The sequence below is a fragment of the Heptranchias perlo genome, chromosome 9, assembly GCF_035084215.1.
Source record: "Heptranchias perlo isolate sHepPer1 chromosome 9, sHepPer1.hap1, whole genome shotgun sequence".
Classification (NCBI taxonomy): Eukaryota; Metazoa; Chordata; class Chondrichthyes; order Hexanchiformes; family Hexanchidae; genus Heptranchias; species Heptranchias perlo.
Window position 1 is genome coordinate 3383538 of NC_090333.1, and position 18157 is coordinate 3401694.

The window sequence follows — 18157 nt, forward strand, 5'->3', positions numbered from 1 at the left end:
AAATACTGCAGATGCCGGCTTGGCTGGCTGGCTGGGTGGAAATGGGAAATAAAAACTGAGTACAACAGAGCACCGAGTGAGACAGCTGAGAGTTTGGTGAGTGTGGGAGTTTGGTGAAGTGGGGGAAGGAGGTGCTGCTTTGTCTTGCTTTTCCTAACTTTTTCCGCAGAGCGGCGGCGGACCTGAGCAGCAGAATACTGAGAGTGGGGAATAAAAGCAGCAGCAGACCTGCAACAAGAGAAAACTACTGTGCAACGTCACAGGTGAGGCAGGAGAGTCCGAGAGGTGAGCACAGTGTAAAAGGAGACAGAGAGCGGGAGGAGAGTCTGAGAGGTGAACGCAGTGTAAATCTAAGGCAAGTTATGGCAGCACAGCTCGCACCCGTGATATGTTCCTCCTGCCCCATATGGGAAGCCATGGACACTACCAGGGTCCCTGGCGACCATGTGTGCAGGAAGTGTGTCCAGCTGCAGCTACTGGCTAACCGCATTTCGGAGCTGGAGCTGCGGGTGGATTCACTGTGGAGCATCCATGATGCTGAGACTATTGTGGATAGCACGATCAGTGAGGTGGTCACACCGCAGGTAAAGATTACGCAGGCAGAAAGGAAATGGGTGACCGCCAGGCAGAATAAAAGGACTAGGCAGGTAGAGCAGGAGTCCCCTGGGGCCATCTCCCTCTCAAACAGATATACAGCTTTGGATACTGTTGGGGGAGATGGCTTATCAGGGGAAAGCAGCAAGAGCCAATTTCGTGGCACCACGGGTGGCTCTGCTGCACAGGAGGGGAGGAAGAAGAGTGGCAGGGCTATAGTGATAGGGGATCCAATTGTAAGGGGAACAGATAGGCGTTTCTGCGGCCGCAATCGTGACTCCAGGATGGTATGTTGCCTCCCTGATGCTAGGGTCAAGGAAGGTAGATCGAATCGGGCCAGGACCTACTCCGTTAATGGTAGGGCGTTGGGGAGAGTTATAGAACAAAGAGATCTAGGAGTACAGGTTCATAGCTCCTTGAAAGTGGAGTCACAGGTGGATAGGGTGGTGAAGAAGGCATTTGGCATGCTTGGTTTCATTGGTCAGAACATTGAATACAGGAGTTGGGATGTTTTGTTGAAGTTGTACAGGACATTAGTAAGGCCACACTTGGAATACTGTGTACAGTTCTGATAGAAAGGATATTATTAAACTAGAAAGAGTGCAGAAAAGATTTACTAGGATGCTACCGAGACTTGATGGTTTGACTTATAGGGAGAGGTTGGATAGACTGGGACTTTTTTCCCTGGAGAGTAGGAGGTTAAGGGGTGATCTTATAGAAGTCTATAAAATAATGAGGGGCATAGATAAGGTAGATAGTCAAAATCTTTTCCCAAAGGTAGGGGAGTCTATAACGAGGGGACATAGATTTAAGGTGAGAGGGGAGAGATACAAAAAGGTCCAGAGGGGCAATTTTTTCACTCAAAGGGTGGTGAGTGTCTGGAACGAGCTGCCAGAGGCAGTAGTAGAGGCGGGTACAATTTTGTCTTTTAAAACGCATTTGGACAGTTACATGGGTAAGATGGGTATAGAGGGATATGGGCCAAGTGCAGGCAATTGGGACTAGCTTAGTGGTATCAACTGGGCGACATGGACATGTTGGGCCGAAGGGCCTGTTTCCATGTTGTAAACTTCTATGACTCTAGATCCCTCTCGATCGTGGGCAAGAACCTGGTCATCAGGTGCGAGGTGCTCTCGGTGTTGCTGTACGTGGCGCAGGTCTGGCCCATACCTCGCTCCTGCGCCGCGACAGTCACCCGAGCCATCTTCCACTTTGTCTGGAGATCAAAAATGGACCGTGTCCGCAGGGTCACGATGTACAAATCTCCAGAGAAAGGGGGGAAAGGCGTGCCCAACGTGGCCCTCATCCTGATGGCCACCTTTGTGTGCGGCTGCATCAAGCTGTGCATAGACCCTCAGTACGCAAACACAAAGTGTCACTACGTGCTGAGGTTCTACCTGTCCCCGGTGTTGAGAAGGATGGGCCTGGCCACGCTGCCACGGAACGCTCCGTCCAGTTGGACCGTTCCGCCCCACCTGTCCTGCGTGGAAAGGTTTGTGCAGGAAAACACCTTTGACCACAAGGCAATCAGCAAGTGGTCCGCACGGAACGTCCTCGAGACCCTGCGGGAAAAGGAGATGGTGGATCCTGTCGGTTGGTTCCCCGAGCAGACTGTCAATGTCATTTGGCAGAACGCCTCATCGCCAGAGCTTTCAAACAAGCACCAAGACCTAGCTTGACTGGTGGTGAGAATGGCCCTTCCCGTCAGATCCTTCATGCACTCCCGGGCTCTCAGCGCCACCGCGCGCTGTCCCAGAGGAGGCTGCGGTGGAGACGAGACCGTCACCCATCTCCTTCTGGAATGTGCCTTTGCAAAGAGGGGCTGGAGAGAGATGCAGTGGTATCTGTCCAGGTTCGTCCCGAGCAGTTCCGTAACACAGGTTTCTGTGCTCCACGGGCTGTTCCCGGGGACGCACACTGAGACGGACATCAGCTGCTGCTGGAAGACCATCAACTCGGTGAAAGACGCCCTTTGGTCTGCCCGAAACTTGCTGGTCTTCCAGCACAAGGAGCTGTCCTCGACCGAGTGTTGCAGACTGGCACATTCCAAGGTCCAGGACTACGTGCTGAGGGACGCACTGAGGATGGGTGCGGCCGCCGCAAAGGCCCTGTGGGGAAAGGCAACCGTTTAGAGCCTTCCCGCCATTGTAAACCGAGGGGCTGCAATCAGGGAAAAACCCCCTCGGGCAGAATGTAAAATTCAAATTGCTGTAATATACCTGCAATGAATCTGAAATGAATCTGCAAGCAATAATCTGTGTTGAGTATGATGCAATGAGACACCGTAGAGTGTCATGAACTGTAATTATGTCCAATGTGTTCATTGAACTGTACTTGACGTAACCTGCAAATTGTATAATCTGTATTGTGTACGTTTGGAAAGTGATATGACAACTGTATTGTATGTACTGCTGCAAATTTTATGAATAAAGTATATTTTTGGAATAAAAAAAATCTGTTCTTATCAGTTTAATATCTGATACGTCCCCTATCTGGGGACCATATATTAAATTGATTTTTGGAACAGGGAGATGGAACAGGGGCTTGCTCCGTCCACTCCACGCATCGACCCAGTATTGCAGTGTCTCTGGGAACGGTGCACCTCCCTCTGGGGAGATATTCAAAAGGAAAAAACAGCTCTTTCCCAGTGTCTCTCTACGTGAGTATGGATTATTACTCAGAATAAAGCTGATATATTGCACTTACTTTCTCAGCTCATTGCTATTCTTTTCTTCTCCTGGGCTGAGTGCCCCTCGCTCCCTCGCAGCGATATAATTCAAACTGCAAAATACCTTGACGTCGTTGACTTTAAACGAGCAGGGTCTGCGTGTCTTTGTGCGTACAAATGAAAACTGCGAGATTAAAGTGTGCGTGCTCCTGAACTCTCTGTCTGTCTGTCAAGGAGAGGAAAAGGCGGTGGTGGTGAGGGTGGAGCATCGCGCTCAGGAAAGGAGACTTTCTTTGATGGTGCCAATTAATCTGCACCAGAAAGTCGCTCCCCCCGACTGGGATTCGAACCCAGGTCTCAACGAGTTTGAAAGGTTGCCTCCTATAAGAATTCTGAGAATTCCTCCTCTTCCGAGTTTGTAAAACTTTGGCCATTGACCAAAATCCTAAGGTGGAAGGATAGGTGAGACGTCACCAGTCTCTGTTTCAATGCAAAACCTACAGCAGGTGGTCAATGATCAGCACTAATTCGAGAGGCAGTCGGTCATTGAGAGAGGCAACTGCTCCAGACATGGCCTCGGTTCTGATGCAAAACCAATCGACAGCGAGGACGTGGGGTGAAAAGGGAGCCTTGTGTGGCAAGTGCTCGACGATCGGAATGAATTCGAAGAACAATGGCCCATCGAGAGAAGCAATTGCAACATGATGAGAGACCATCAAAAACCATTAAAGACTCTTAACGACTTTGTAAGAACTGTTAAACAGACATGAAGTGCCTCATTTAACAACGAAAACTATTGTAAGAGAAGGGTCTTTTAGTGGAAGTTCGAAACCTCTCTCTCTCTTGTTTGCTCTCTTGCTTTTGGTCTCTTGATTTATGCTCTTGTTTGCTGTCTCTGGTTCTTGCTCTCTTGCTTCTTAGCTCTTATCCCTTTTCCAGCTCTTTCTCTCTCTCTCTCTCTCTCTCTCTCTTAGTTCCTGCTCGCTCTTTTTTTTCACCTGAGCTCTCCAGGGAGGAGAGCAGCTTCCAACGAAACCAATGTGAGAGAACCGGTCAGCCAGACCGAACAGTGCAAAGGAATGGTGAGCCCCAACCATACGTGTGTGTGTGTGTGTGATAGGTGTCTCCAGGGTCCCCACCAGCCTCTCTCTCACTCAGAGGCTGCTGTGGAGGGAAAGCTTTTTAAAAAGAACTTTCATATTGTTCAGCGGGATAAGGTCCTGTAGTGGGTGTGTGTAACTCAATGTACTGTGTAGGACCGTTTTTATCGTTATTTTCTTCGTGTTGATGGAATAATAAAACCAACATTCCAATTAAATTCAAACACCGAGTTTGTGTGTTCTCTGTGCTATTCGGCTACGTGATCCATCACCGGGTGCGTTAGCAAAAGTCCTGTCTTCCTGAACCCCCGGTCCGTGAGGTATAAGTGTTCCTTGGCTAGACCGGGGACCAGATATCTGCACCGATCAATAGGGTGAGAACAACCCCAAAGCACCCTACAGTCCTAACCACTAGACCTGCCTCAACCTCCCTGAGGAACCTGTACATGAGGCTGAGAACATGCACGCCGGCCCCACTGGCAGCACCGACCAGCAGGGAAACGGCCGGCCGGTCCTTCCCTTTCACAGGCTTTTGGCCCTCGATAAAACGGCAAAGGTGTTCAGAAGGACGGGAGGGAGGGAAATCAGCACAAAGCAGGTCCACTGGAATGTCACACCTCCGACCCAGAAAACAGGTCTCCTGGTCAAAGCAGTCCTGCCCCGCCCTGCCATTAATGTGACAATGGACAGGGCCCAGCAGCTTGAGACATATCTTTCTTTCAATATGAAAGTTCTTTTTAAAAAGCTTTCCCTCCACAGCAGCCACTGAGTGAGAGAGAGACTCACTGACTGACACAACGTACACACACACACACACACACACACACACACAAACAACACCTCCCATCCGATTGGTGGACTACTGGATCGAAAATCTAACTTTTAGTTTCAATGCAGGGGAGAGCCCGAACGCAGTCCCCCACTACCACAAATTTTGCAGTTAAGTATCCCGCATTTGGGGACATCGCAGGCGTCAGCGCACCGCGCGTTCAATGGGCTGGCCTCATCCTGGGAGATCCACCTTCAGGATCACAGATTCTCCCCTGCCAGGTAAGTATGCCTTATGTCTCCACACAGTGCCACTTGACAGCATTCACTACCTCTTCACTCACAATGTGCTAATGCTCAGAGATTAATTTTGCTCCTGTATTGTAACATGTATCCGATAACATACTCAGAGAAAATACTGCAGCGATGCAGTGGTCTTTCCCCATGGCCCTGTCAATTTTTTTCCAAGTCAAGTATTTATCCAATTCCCTTTTGAAAGTTACAATTGAATCTGCTTCATCCACCCTTTCAGGCAGTGTATTCCAGATCATTACAACTGGCTGCATAAAAAAATGTTTCCTCATGTCGCCTCTGGTTCTTTTGCCAATCATTTTATCTCTGTACCCACTCGTGACTGACCCTTCTGCCTCTGGAAACAGTTTCTCATATTTACTCTGTCAAAACCGTTCATGATATTGAGCACCTCTAACAAATCTCCCCTTCGCCTTCTCTGCTCCAAGGAGAACAACCCAAGCTTCTTCAGTCTCTCCACATCACTGAAGTCCCTCATCCCTGGTTCCATTCTAGTAAATCTCTTTTGAACCCTAAGGCCTTTCCATCCTTCCTGAAGTGCGGTGCCCAGAATTGAACACAATACTCCAGTTGAGGCCTAACCAGTGTTTTATAAAGGTTTAACTTAACTTCCTTGCTTTTGTACTCTATGCTCTTAATAAAGCATATGGGATCCTGGACTTGATTAAGAGCCTTCTCAACTTGTCCTGTCACCTTCAAAGGTTAATGTATATACACCCCCAGTTCTCTCTGTTCCTGCACCCCCTTTAAAATTGTACCATTTAGTTTATATTGCCTCTCCTTATTCTTCTTACCAAAATGCATCACTTCACACTTCTCTGCAGTAAATTTCACTGCCATGTGTCTGCCCATTTCACCAGTCTGTTACTATCCTCCACATTGTTTACTACTTTTCCGAGTTTTGTGTCATCTGCAAACTTTGAAATTATACCCTCCAGATCCAAGTCCAGGTCACTAATATATATTAAAAATAGCAGTGGTCCTAATACTGACCCCTGGGGAACACCACTCTATACTTCCCTCCAGTCTGAAAAATAACCGGTCACCAGTACTCTCTGCTTTCTATCCCATAGCCAAGTTTATATCCATGCTGCCACTGTCGTTTTAATCGCATGGGCTTTAATTTTGCTAACAAGTCAATTATGCGGTACTTTATCAATTGCCTTTTAAAGTCCATAAACACAATATCAACCCTCTCCGTTACTTCATCAAAGAACTCAATCAAGTTAGTCAAACTCGATTTTCCTTTAACAAATCCATGCTGACTTTCATTTATTAGCCCATACTCTTCCAAGTGCCAATTTATTTTGTCTGGATTTTTGCCTCAAAGTTTCCTCACCACCGATGTTGGGCTGACTGCCTGGAATTGCCGGGTTTATACCTCGCCCCTTTTTTGAACAGGGGTGTAACATTTGCAATCCTCCAGCACCATCCCCGTATCGAAGGAGGATTAGAAGATTGTGGCCAGAGCCTCTGTAATTTCTACCCTTACTTCCCTCAGTAACCTGGATTGCATCCCATCTGGACCAGGTGACATTTCTACTTTGAGCCCTGCCAATCTTTTAAGTATCTCCTCTTTATCTATTTTTATCCTGTCCAACATCACTACCACCTCCTCCTTTACTGGTACAATGGCAGCATCCTCTTCTCTAGTGAAGACCGATGCAAAGTATTCATTTAGTACCTCAGCCATATCCTCTGCCTGCACAAGAAGATCTCCTTTGACTACCCTTTTACTATTCGTGTGTTTATGAAAGACTTTTGGGTTCCCTTTTATATTAGCCTCTAATCTATTCTCATCCTCTCTCTTTGCCCCTATTATTCCCTTTATTTTAAACAACGTCTCCACTGTACTTCCATTATTCAGCCTGGTTCTCTACTGTATTATGAACCTTACATTCATCATAAGCCTCCTTTTTATGTTTCATTTTAATCTCGATATCTTTAGTCATTCAGGGAGCTCTAGCTTTGTAACGCCCTTTTCCCCTCATTGGGATGTGTCTACTCTGCACTCGAACAGACTTCTCCTTACTGGCCTCCCATCGTTCAATTACCGTTTTGCCTGCCGATTTTTGATTCCACTCCACCTGGGCATGATCTCTTTTAACTGACTGAAATTTGCCCTTCTCCAGTTAAGCATTTTCACATTTGATTGTTCCTTGTCCTTTTCCATTACTATTCTAAACCTAATGACATTATGATCACTGTTCCCCAAATGCTCCCCCACTGAAACATGCTCTACCTGCCCCACTTCATTCCCCAGAACTAGGTCCAGCACTGTTTCCTTCCTGGTTGGGCTGGAAACACACTGTTCCAGAAAGCTCTCTGGAACACATTTCAGGAATTCCTCCCCCTCTTTGCCCTTTATACTGTTACTATCCCAATCTATATTAGGATAATTGAAGTCCCCCATTATTACTGCCCTATAGTTCTTGCATCTTTCTGTAATTTGCCTGCAAATGTTCTCCTCTCTCTCCTCCCCACTATTTGGTGGCCTGCAATGTACACCCAGTAACATAATAGTTCCTCTATTGTCCCTTAATTCTAACCAAATAGATTCTGTCTTTGACCCCTCAACAACATCATCCCTTTCCAGTGCTATAACAGTTTCTTTGATCAACACTGCTAGTCCCCCCTCCTTTCTATCCTTCCCTCTTTCTCCTGAATACCTTGTAGCCAGGAATATTAAGTACGTAATCCTCCCCTTCTTTGAGCCAGGTCTCTGTTATTGCCACTATATCATTGTCCCATGTGGCGACTTGAGCCTGCAGCTCACCAACCTTATTTACCACACTACGTGCATTTACGCAAATGCACTCCAATCTTTTTTCTGATTCGTTCATGGAATGTGGGTGTTGCTGGTGGTGGTGAGCCGCCTTCTTGAACCGCTGCAGTCCGTGTGATGAAGGTACTCCCACAATCTCATCTTAAACTGCCTCGCATTTTCCCCCTGACTGATCCCTATTTCTGAACAATTCTTTAATCGAGTGCTACTTGTCCCTCCCAGTCCTCTGTGCATCTTGTTTCTCCTCTCAAATATTTCCTCCTGGTGCCCATTCCCCTGCCAAATTAGTTTTCACCATAAGACCATCGAGATAGGAGCAGGAGTAGGCCATTCGGCCCCTCGAGCCGACTCCACCATTTAATGAGACCATGCCTGATCTGATTTTTACCTCAACTCCACTTTCCCGCCCTTTCCCCATATCCTTTGACTCCCTTGCTGATTAAAAATTTGTCTGACTCAGCCTTGAATGTATTCAATGACTCAGCCTCCACAGCTTTTTGGGGTAAAGAATTCCAAAGATTCACGATCCTCTGGGAGAAGAAATTCCACTTGATTTCAGTCTAAACCGGTCACCCCTTATTCTGAGACTATGCCCCCTGGTTTTAGATTCCCCCATGAGGGGTAACATCCTCTCAGCATCTACCCTATCGAGTCCCCTCAGAATCTTGTATGTTTCAAGAAGATCTCCTCACATTCTTCTGAATTCCAATGAGTATAGACCCAACCTGTTCAATTTTTCCTCATAAGACAACCCTTCCATACCCGGAATCAACCTCGTGAACCTTCTCTGAACTGCCTCCAATGCAAGTATGTCCTTCCTTAAATAAGGGCACCAGAACTGTACGCAGTACTCCAGGTGTGGTCTCACCAGCACCCTGTACAGTTGTAGCATGACTTCCCTGCTTTTATACTCCATCCCCCGAGAAATAAAGGCCAATAGTCCGTTTGCCTTCCGGATTACCTGCTGCACCTGTATGTTGACTTTTTGTGTGTCATGTACGAGGACACCCAGATCCCACTGTACCACAGCATTTTGTAGTATTTCTCCATTCAAATAATATTTTGCTTTTTTATTTTTCCTCCCAAAGTGGATGACTTCACATTTTCCCACATTATATTCCAATTATATTATATTAAACCTCCCCCACAGCACGAGTTAAGCTCCCCATGAGGACACTGGTCCCAGTTCTGTTGAGGTGTCACCCGTCCATCTTGAACAGATCCCTCCTACAGAACTGGTCCCAATGCCCCAGGAACCTGAAGCCCTCTCTCCTGCACCATTGCTCCAGCCACGCATTAACTTGTCTTATCCTACTATTCCTACACTCACCAGCACGAGACACTGGGAGTAATCCAGAAATTACTATCTTTGAGGTCCTGCTTTTTAACTTCCTCCCTAGCTCCTGAAACGCTGCAGAACCTCAACCCTTTTCCTTCCTATGTCATTGGTTCCCACATCGACCACGACTTCTGGCTGTTCCCCTGCCCCCCCTCAAAATGTTCCGCACCCTCTCAGTGATGTCCTTTACCCTGGCACCAGGGAGGCAACACACCATGTGGGACTCACGTCGCCGGTTGCAGAAATGCCTGTCTATCCCCCGGACTTTCGAATCCTCTATAACAGCTGCATTTCTTGTGCCCCCCCTCCCCCCGACCCTGTGCAGCCGAGTCTCCCACGGTGCCGTGGATTTGCTCCAGACTGCACTCCCCCATGGTGTCAACACCCTCACTGGGACTCAACACTGAATACCAATTTGTGAGTGCCACACTCCCAGGGGACTCCTGCACGGCCTGCCTGTTCCTTCTTGTCTGTCCGGTGGACACCCACTCCCTCTCCACCTGAACTCTCTGCAGCTGGGGGGTGACCACCTCCTGAAACGTGCGATCCACAAAACTCTCAGCTTCCCGCATGCACTGTAGTGACGCCAGCCGCCCCTCAAACTCAGAAGCCCTGAGCTTGAACTCCAGCAGATGGCGGCACTTCCTGTACATGTGGTTTTCCAGGACACAAAGTGCGTTCTGGAGTTCCCACATGGCACAGGATGTGCATGGGACGGGCCCCAGCTGTCCTGCCACGTAAACTGTTTCTTTAGCTTTAAGGCACTTTACTGTTTATCTGACAGTAAAACACTAACCAATGAACTAAATACTTACTGACCTGCCCTCGGCGCGCCTCCTTGCCTTGTTTTGATTCCTCCTGCGTCTCCCTTTATGCTCCGCTCAGTCTAAGTCTACAGTTCTTGGGTTTAAATCACTTAGCACCTCCTTCCCCCTCTGCACCTAATTCCCACATGCACCAAATTCCCAGTTGAATGTGTTCACTCCGTTCGAGGCTCACTCTCTGTCTTTCCCAAACTCTGTGCTCAATCTCCACACTCACATCATCAGTAAATCTCCACACTCACATCAGTGAAAATCCACATTCATCAGTAAAAATACAGAGCAAGGAGTCTCGCACACACCATCCTACAATATACTTTCATTATCTGTGCAGCGAGACCGAGATCAGAGTTTAAACACACTAATACTCACCAACCTCCCTGCAATAGCACATCCCAGGATTTTTATTGAACTCTCTTATTCTCCATTTGTACCACACAGAACAGTGCAGATCCCTTCTCCTCAGGGCACTGCATCACCTGTTATTTAAATCCTCCTGTCCTATAAGATTCTACGATTCCATCAGTCAAAATCCACACACACAACTCCGGTCAAGATCCACAGAGCAAGGAGTCTCGCACACACTCAATCACTGTTAGAGCAAGGAGTCCCGCACGCACCATCCTACAATACACTTTCATTACCTGTACAGTGAGACAGGGACCAAGAGTTTAAACATGCTTACACTCACCAGTCCGTCTTCAATAACACATCCCAGGAGAAAGAGTGAGAGAGAGAGGGGTCAGTGCACCTACCTGCCCTGATATAACAGAAGCTTGTCAGTCAAAAGTCCTCTCCTCCCAGTCCAAAGCCCCTATCCTACCAGCTAACTGCTTTCTCTGTCTCAAACAGCCCCCTGCTGTGGAAAGGTCCAAGTTGAGTCTGTCTGTGAGGGGGGAGGGCATTTTGTCTTGGTGCAGTGACCCAGATTGTTCCTTCCCGGGGCTGTGTGAGGTGAGACCTCCTGCTGGGAGCCTGGTCTAAGGTCTGCTACCTGGAGAGGACAGAGCTCTTTTCACCATTGTGTGCAGACAGGCAGTGAGCAAATGAACTGAACGGAGCCCTCAATCACCTGCAAAGCTCCTTTGCTCACACCTTCCTTTCATTAAACTCACCTCAATTGTCTGATTTCAAAAGTTTCCTTTCTTTTATTTTAACCTGCTACTTCTTTGTCTGTTATCCATCTGCTTTTTGATTGCTTTTTCCCTCTTCCCTATCGGTCATAGAATCAAACAGCACAGAAGGAGGCCATTGGGCTGACTCTTTGAAAGATCTATCCAATTAGTCCCACTCCCTGCTAATTCCCTGTAGCCCTGCAAATTTTTCCTTTCGAAGTATACATCCACTTTCTGCTTTTCCCTCTGCTCTTTTTCTCCGTCTCCCCCCGTTCCCTTTATAATCACGACATTTGCTTCCATTTCCCCCTGTGACACTGTGCAGTCCGTGTGTACAGGTCTCTGTGTCTGTGCTTCAAGCAATGTTTGTCTCTCTCACTGTCTCTGTCTGTGGTAGTCACTGTACCTCAGCCTGTTTTTACTACGTTAATTACTTTGCGTCAGTATTTACAGTAGAGGAAGAGGATAGCATGCTGGACATCCCAAGGAAACTAATTTTGAATCAGGGATGGGGACTCACTGTAATCATAAATCATCAGGTGGCACGAATGTTACGTGCTGCCTGCATCGCAAACAACAGGCGAAGGTTAATCACCGACCGCGATCCCAGCACCTGTTTTCAGGAGTTAACAAATTTAACCCAAGAGTTTAAAGATAGAAAGACACTTGCACTGTCCTACAATATACTTTCATTACTTGTACAGGCACCACTTGTCATTTAAATCTTTCTGTGCTGTAAGGTTCTATGATTCCATCAGTAAAAATCCACATTCAAAACATCAGTAAAAATCCACAGAGCAAGAGGTCTCCCACACACCATCCTCCAATACACTTTCATTACCTGTGCAGCAAGACAGAGATCAAGAGTAATACTCACCAACCTGCCTACAGTAGCACATCCCAGGAGTAAGAGAGAGAGGGGCCAGTGCATCTGCCTCCCCTGATGGAGCAGAAGCTTGTCAGTCAAAAGTCTTCTCCTCCCAGTCCAAAGCCCCCAACCTACCAGGTAACTGCTTTCTCTGTCTCAAACCCAGCCCCCTTCTGTGGAAGGGTCCAAGGTGAGTCTGTCTGTGAGGGGGGAGGGCCTTCTGTCCTGGTGCAGTGACCCAGGTGGTTCCTTCCTGGGCCTGTCTGAGGTGAGACCTCCTGCTGGGAGCCAGGAATAAGGCCTACTACCTGTGGAGGCCAGGGCCCTGTTAACCATTGTGCACAGAGTCAGTGAGCTGAAACTGAGGGGAGCCCTCACTCACCTCCAAAGCTCCATTGCTCACTGGAGCATTAATGAAAAGAAGGATCTTCCTTTCATTACAATCACCTCAATTGTCTCATTTCAATGTTCCTTGCTTTATTTTAACCTGCTGCTTCTTTGTCTGTTACCCGTCTGCTTTTTGGTTGCTCTTTCCCTGTTTCCCATCTGTTATAGAATCAGAATCAAACAGCACAGAAGGAGCCCATTGGGCCCATCGAGCCGGTGCCGGCTCTTTGAAAGAGCTGTCCAATTAGTCCCACTCCCCAGCTAATTCACCGTAGCCAAATTTTTCCTTTGAAGTATCCATCCACTTTCTGCTTTTCCCTCTGCTCTTGTCTCTCCATCTCCCCCTGTTCCCTTTGTAGTATAGTAGATACAGCACAGGAGGTGGCCATTCGGCCCCTCATGCCTGTGCTGGCTCTTTGAAAGAACTATCCAATTAATCCCACTCCCTCTGCTCTTTCCCCACAGCCCTGTAAGTTATTTCCCTTCAAGTGTTTATCTAATTCTCTGTTGAAAGTTACTATTGAATCTGCTTCCACCACCCTTTCAGGCAGTGCATTCCAGATCATTACAACTCACTGCATTAAAAAATGTTTCCTCTCGTCACCTCTGGCTCTTCTGCTGATTCATTTTGTCCCGGATTGTTGTCCCTAAAAGTTTCCCCACCACCGACGTTAGGCTGACTGCAATTGCTGGGTTTATCCCTCTCCCCTTTTTTGAACAGGGGTATAACATTTGCAATCCTCCAGTCCTCCGGCACCATCCCCATATCTAAAGGAGGATTGGAAGATTGTGGCCAGACCCAACGCAATTTCCACCCTAACTTCCCTCAATAACCGAGGATGCATCCCATCTGGACCGGGTGACTTTTCTACTTTGAGCATTGCCAATCTTTTAAGCACCTCCTCCTCCTGTAATCCTGACATCCCCAGCCATTTCCCATTGTGACATCAATAGAACCATGGAAAAGATACAGCACAGAAGGGGCCATTCGGCCCATCGTGTCCGCACCGGCTCGAAGAACAACCAGGTGCCCATTCTAATCCCACCTTCCAGCATCCGGTCTGTAGCCCTGCAGCTTACAGCACTTTAGGTGCAGGTCCAGGTACTTTTTAAAAGAGTTGAGGGTCCCTGCCTCTACCACCAATTCAGGCAGTGAATTCCATACACCCACCACCCTCTGGGTAAAAAAGTTTTTCCTCATGTCCCCTCTAATCCTTCCGCCAATCATCTTAAATCAATGTCCTCTCGTTCTTGAACTCTCCGCTAGGGGAAACAGGTACTTCCTGTCTACTCTATCTAGGCCCCACATAATTTTGTACACCTCAATCAAATCTCCCCTCAGCCTCCTCTGCTCCAAGGAAAACAACCCCAGCCTATCCAATCTCTCCTCGTAGCTGCAATTTTCAAGCCCTGACAACATTCTTGTAATACTTCTTTGCACTCTCTCCACAGCAATTACATCCTTCCTGTAATGTGGTGACCAGAACTGCGCTCAATACTCCAGCTGTGGCCTTACCAGCATTTTATACAGTTCCATCATTACATCCCTGCTTTTTATTCTATACCTCGGCTAATAATGGAGAGCATTCCATATGCCTTCTTCACAACCTTATCAACCTGGACTGCCACCTTCAGGGACCTGTGCACACGCACTCCAAGATCTCTCACTTCCTCTACCCCTCTCAATATATTCCCGTTTACTGCGTATTCCCTTTTACTGTTTGCCCTCCCTAAGTGCATTACCTCACACTTCTCCGGGTTGAACTCCATTTGCCATTTTTCCGCCCACTCCACCAAACCATTGATATTTTCTTGGAGTCTACAGCTATCCTCTTCACTATCGACTACACGGCCAATTTTTGTGTCGTCTGCAAATTTGCCAATCATGCCCCTTACATTCAAGTCCAAATCATTAATATGTACCACAAACAGCAAGGGACCCAACACTGAGCCCTGTGGCACACCACTGGAAACGGATTTCCATTCACAAAGACATCTGTGTGCAGAAGTCCTCTGCACTTGAAGCATGTGCTTCAAGCATTGTTTGTCTCGCTCTCGCTGTCCGTCTGTGGGAGTCACTGTGCCTCAACCTGTTTTTACTGAACACTTTCATTTTTTACATGTATCACACAGAACAGTGCAGAACCGTTCACTGCACTGCATCACCCCTCATTTAAACAGGTGGAATGGTCAGGACCTTGATCAAACTCTTCCCTTTCTGTGTCTTTATATTTACCAATACACAACTGGATCTATCTCCCTCTGTATCACTCACACCTTTATCTATCTCTCTCTGTTGGTGTCTGTTTCAATTACTGTACTGAGTCACACCTTTATCTATCTCCCTCTATCACCTCCTGCACTCAGTCTCACCTTTATCTGTCGCCCCTCTTGGTGTCTCCATGTATCACTCACTGTACTGAGTCTCACTTTTAACTACCTCCCTCTGTTGGATTCTCTTTGTATCACTCACTATACTGAGTCTCACTTTTAACTAACTCCCTCTGTTGGTTTGTCTCTATTACTCACTGTACTCAGTCACACATTATCCCTCTCTGCTGGTGTCTCTCTGTCGTACTGTACTGAGTCTCACCTTTATTTATCTCCCTCTGTCGGTGTCTATCACATGGGGACATGGAAGCTGAACGTGAAACTGTTGACCCCGGGAAACATTGAGGAACTGACGAGGGATTACAAAGGTTGGAGAACCGTAAAGCCCCTCTTTGATTCCCCAGTGCACTGGTGGGAAGCCATCAAGGCGAACATCAAGAGGTTCTTCATCCTCAAAGGTGTTCAGAAGGCGAGAGAGGCAGAGGGAAACGTCCCGACTCCAGAAAAGCATGCAGAATCTTCTCCTGCTGCAGTCGATGGGGATCGATGTCGGGGAGGAACTCAGAGAGGTGAAGGACCAGCAAGCCTCGCTCTTTGCCTCCGAGGCCTCCAAGATCATCTTCCGGTCCAGAGTCCGCTCCGTGGAGCAGGACGAGACTTGCTCGCGCTTCTTCTTCCAAAAGGTGCACAGAGAGAGCTCTGTGATCAGCAGCCTGAAGGAAGAGAACGGCTCAGTCACGTCCTCGCAGCCCGACATACTGAGGATCTGCAAATCCTTTTATGCCGGACTGTACGACGCGAAGCCCACAGACAGCGCGGCCTCCCACTCCTTCTTGTCGTCTATCACGGAGGTTCTAGACGACAGCAAGCGGGAGAGTCTGGATCACCCGCTAACTCTGGACGAACTGACAAAGGCCGTCCGATCCTTCGAGAAGAGTAAGACTCCCGGAAGCGACGGCTTACCGGTGGAGTTGTACTCGGCTCTGTGGGACTGCATAGGCCCAGACCTGCTGGAAGTGTACGGGGGTATGCTCCTGGCAGGCAGCATGTCAGACTCCATGAGGAAAGGCATCATCACCCTCATCTACAAGCAGAAGGGGGAGAGGGAAGAAATCAAAAATTGGCGACCCATCTCACTACTTAACGTGGACTACAAAATTCTGTCCAAGGTCATCGCCAATCGGGTCAAGTCAGCCCTGGAGGTGGTGATCCACCCCGATCAGACCTGCGCCGTACCCGGCAGGAAGATCTCTGATAGCCTGGCGCTACTCAGGGATACGATTGCCTACGTACAGGACAGGGGGGTGAACACCTGCCTGATCAGCCTGGACCAGGAGAAGGCCTTTGACAGAATATCCCACACGTAGGACCAAGAGAAGGACGACGTAGACATAGAAATACGGCAGGGGGACTGTGATATACTCGAACATATTAACATCGAGCGGGAGGAGGTATTGCCGGTTTTAGCAGGCCTAAAAATGGATAAATCCCCAGGCCCGGACGAAATGTATCCCAGGCTACTGTGTGAGGCAAAGGAGGAGATTGCGGGGGCTCTAACACATATATTCAGAACCTCTCTGGCCACAGGGGATGTGCCAGAGGACTGGAGAACCGCTAATGTAGTACCATTATTCAAGAAGGGGAGTAGGGAAAAACCGGGGAACTACAGGCCAGTGAGCCTAACATCAGTGGTAGGAAAATTATTGGAAAAAATTCTGAAGGACAAAATTAGTCTCCACTTGGAGAAGCAAGGATTAATCAGGGATAGTCAACATGGCTTTGTCAAGGGAAGATCATATCTGACTAATTTGATTGAATTTTTTGAGGGGGTGACTAGGCATGTGGATGAGGGTAACGCAGTGGATGTGGTATACATGGATTTCAGTAAGGCCTTCGATAAAGTCCTGCACAGGAGACTGGTCAAGAAGGTACGAGCCCATGGAGTCCAGGGTGCCTTGGCACTTTGGATACAAAACTGGCTTAGTGGCAGAAGGCAGAGGGTAATGGTCGAAGGTTGGTTTTGTGACTGGAAGCCTGTGGCCAGTGGGGTACCACAGGGATCTGTGCTGGGTCCCTTGCTGTTTGTGGTCTACATTAACGACTTGGATATGAATGTAAAAGGTATGATCAGTAAGTTCGCTGATGATACAAAAATTGGTAGGGTGGTAAATAGCGAGGAGGATAGCCTCAGTCTGCAGGACGATATAGATGGGTTGGTCAGATGGGCGGAACAGTGGCAAATGGAATTTAACCCGGAAAAGTGCGAGGTGATGCACTTTGGAGGGACTAACAAGGCAAGGGAATACACAATGAATGGGAGGACCCTAGGCAAGACAGAGGGTCAGAGGGATCTTGGTGTGCAAGTTCACAGATCCCTGAAGGCGGCGGAACAGGTAGATAAGGTGGTAAAGAAGGCATATGGGATACTTGCCTTTATTAGCCGAGGCATAGAATATAAGAGCAAGGAGGTTATGATGGAGCTGTATAAAACACTGGTTAGGCCACAGCTGGAGTACTGTGTGCAGTTCTGGTCGCCGCACTACAGGAAGGATGTGATCGCTTTGGAGAGGGTGCAGAGGAGATTCACCAGGATGTTACCAGGGCTGGAGCGCTTCAGCTATGAAGAGAGACTGGGAAGATTGGGTTTGTTTTCCTTGGAGCAGAGGAGGCTGAGGGGGGACATGATTGAGGTGTACAAAATTATGAGGGGCATAGATAGGATGGATACTAAGGAGCTTTTTCCCTTCGTTGAGGGTTCTATAACAAGGGGGCATAGATTCAAGGTAAAAGGCGGGAGGTTTAGAGGGGATTTGAGAAAGAACTTTTTCACCCAGAGAGTGGTTGGAGTCTGGAACTCACTGCCTGAGAGGGTTGTGGAGGCAGGAACCCTCACAACATTCAAGAAGCATTTGGATGAGCACTTGAAATGCCATAGCATACAAGGCTACGGACCAAATGCTGGAATATGGGATTAGATTAGACTGGGCTTGATGGCCGGCGCGGACACAATGGGCCGAAGGGCCTCTATCCGTGCTGTATAACTCTATGACTCTATGACTCTACATGATG

At 47.9% G+C, this 18157-nt stretch overlaps 1 non-coding gene and 1 pseudogene across 1 annotated transcript; one reads left to right on the plus strand and one right to left on the minus strand.

Moving 5' to 3' along the window:
- The first annotated feature begins 3027 nt into the window (after nt 1–3027).
- Nucleotides 3028–3201, plus strand: LOC137325820 (U2 spliceosomal RNA; annotated as a pseudogene).
- Nucleotides 3202–5256: 2055 nt separating this feature from the next.
- On the minus strand, nt 5257–5420 carry LOC137325683 (U1 spliceosomal RNA). Its single transcript, XR_010963928.1, has one exon. It is a non-coding gene; the product is annotated as a U1 spliceosomal RNA (small nuclear RNA).
- Between the last annotated feature and the right edge of the window lie 12737 nt (nt 5421–18157).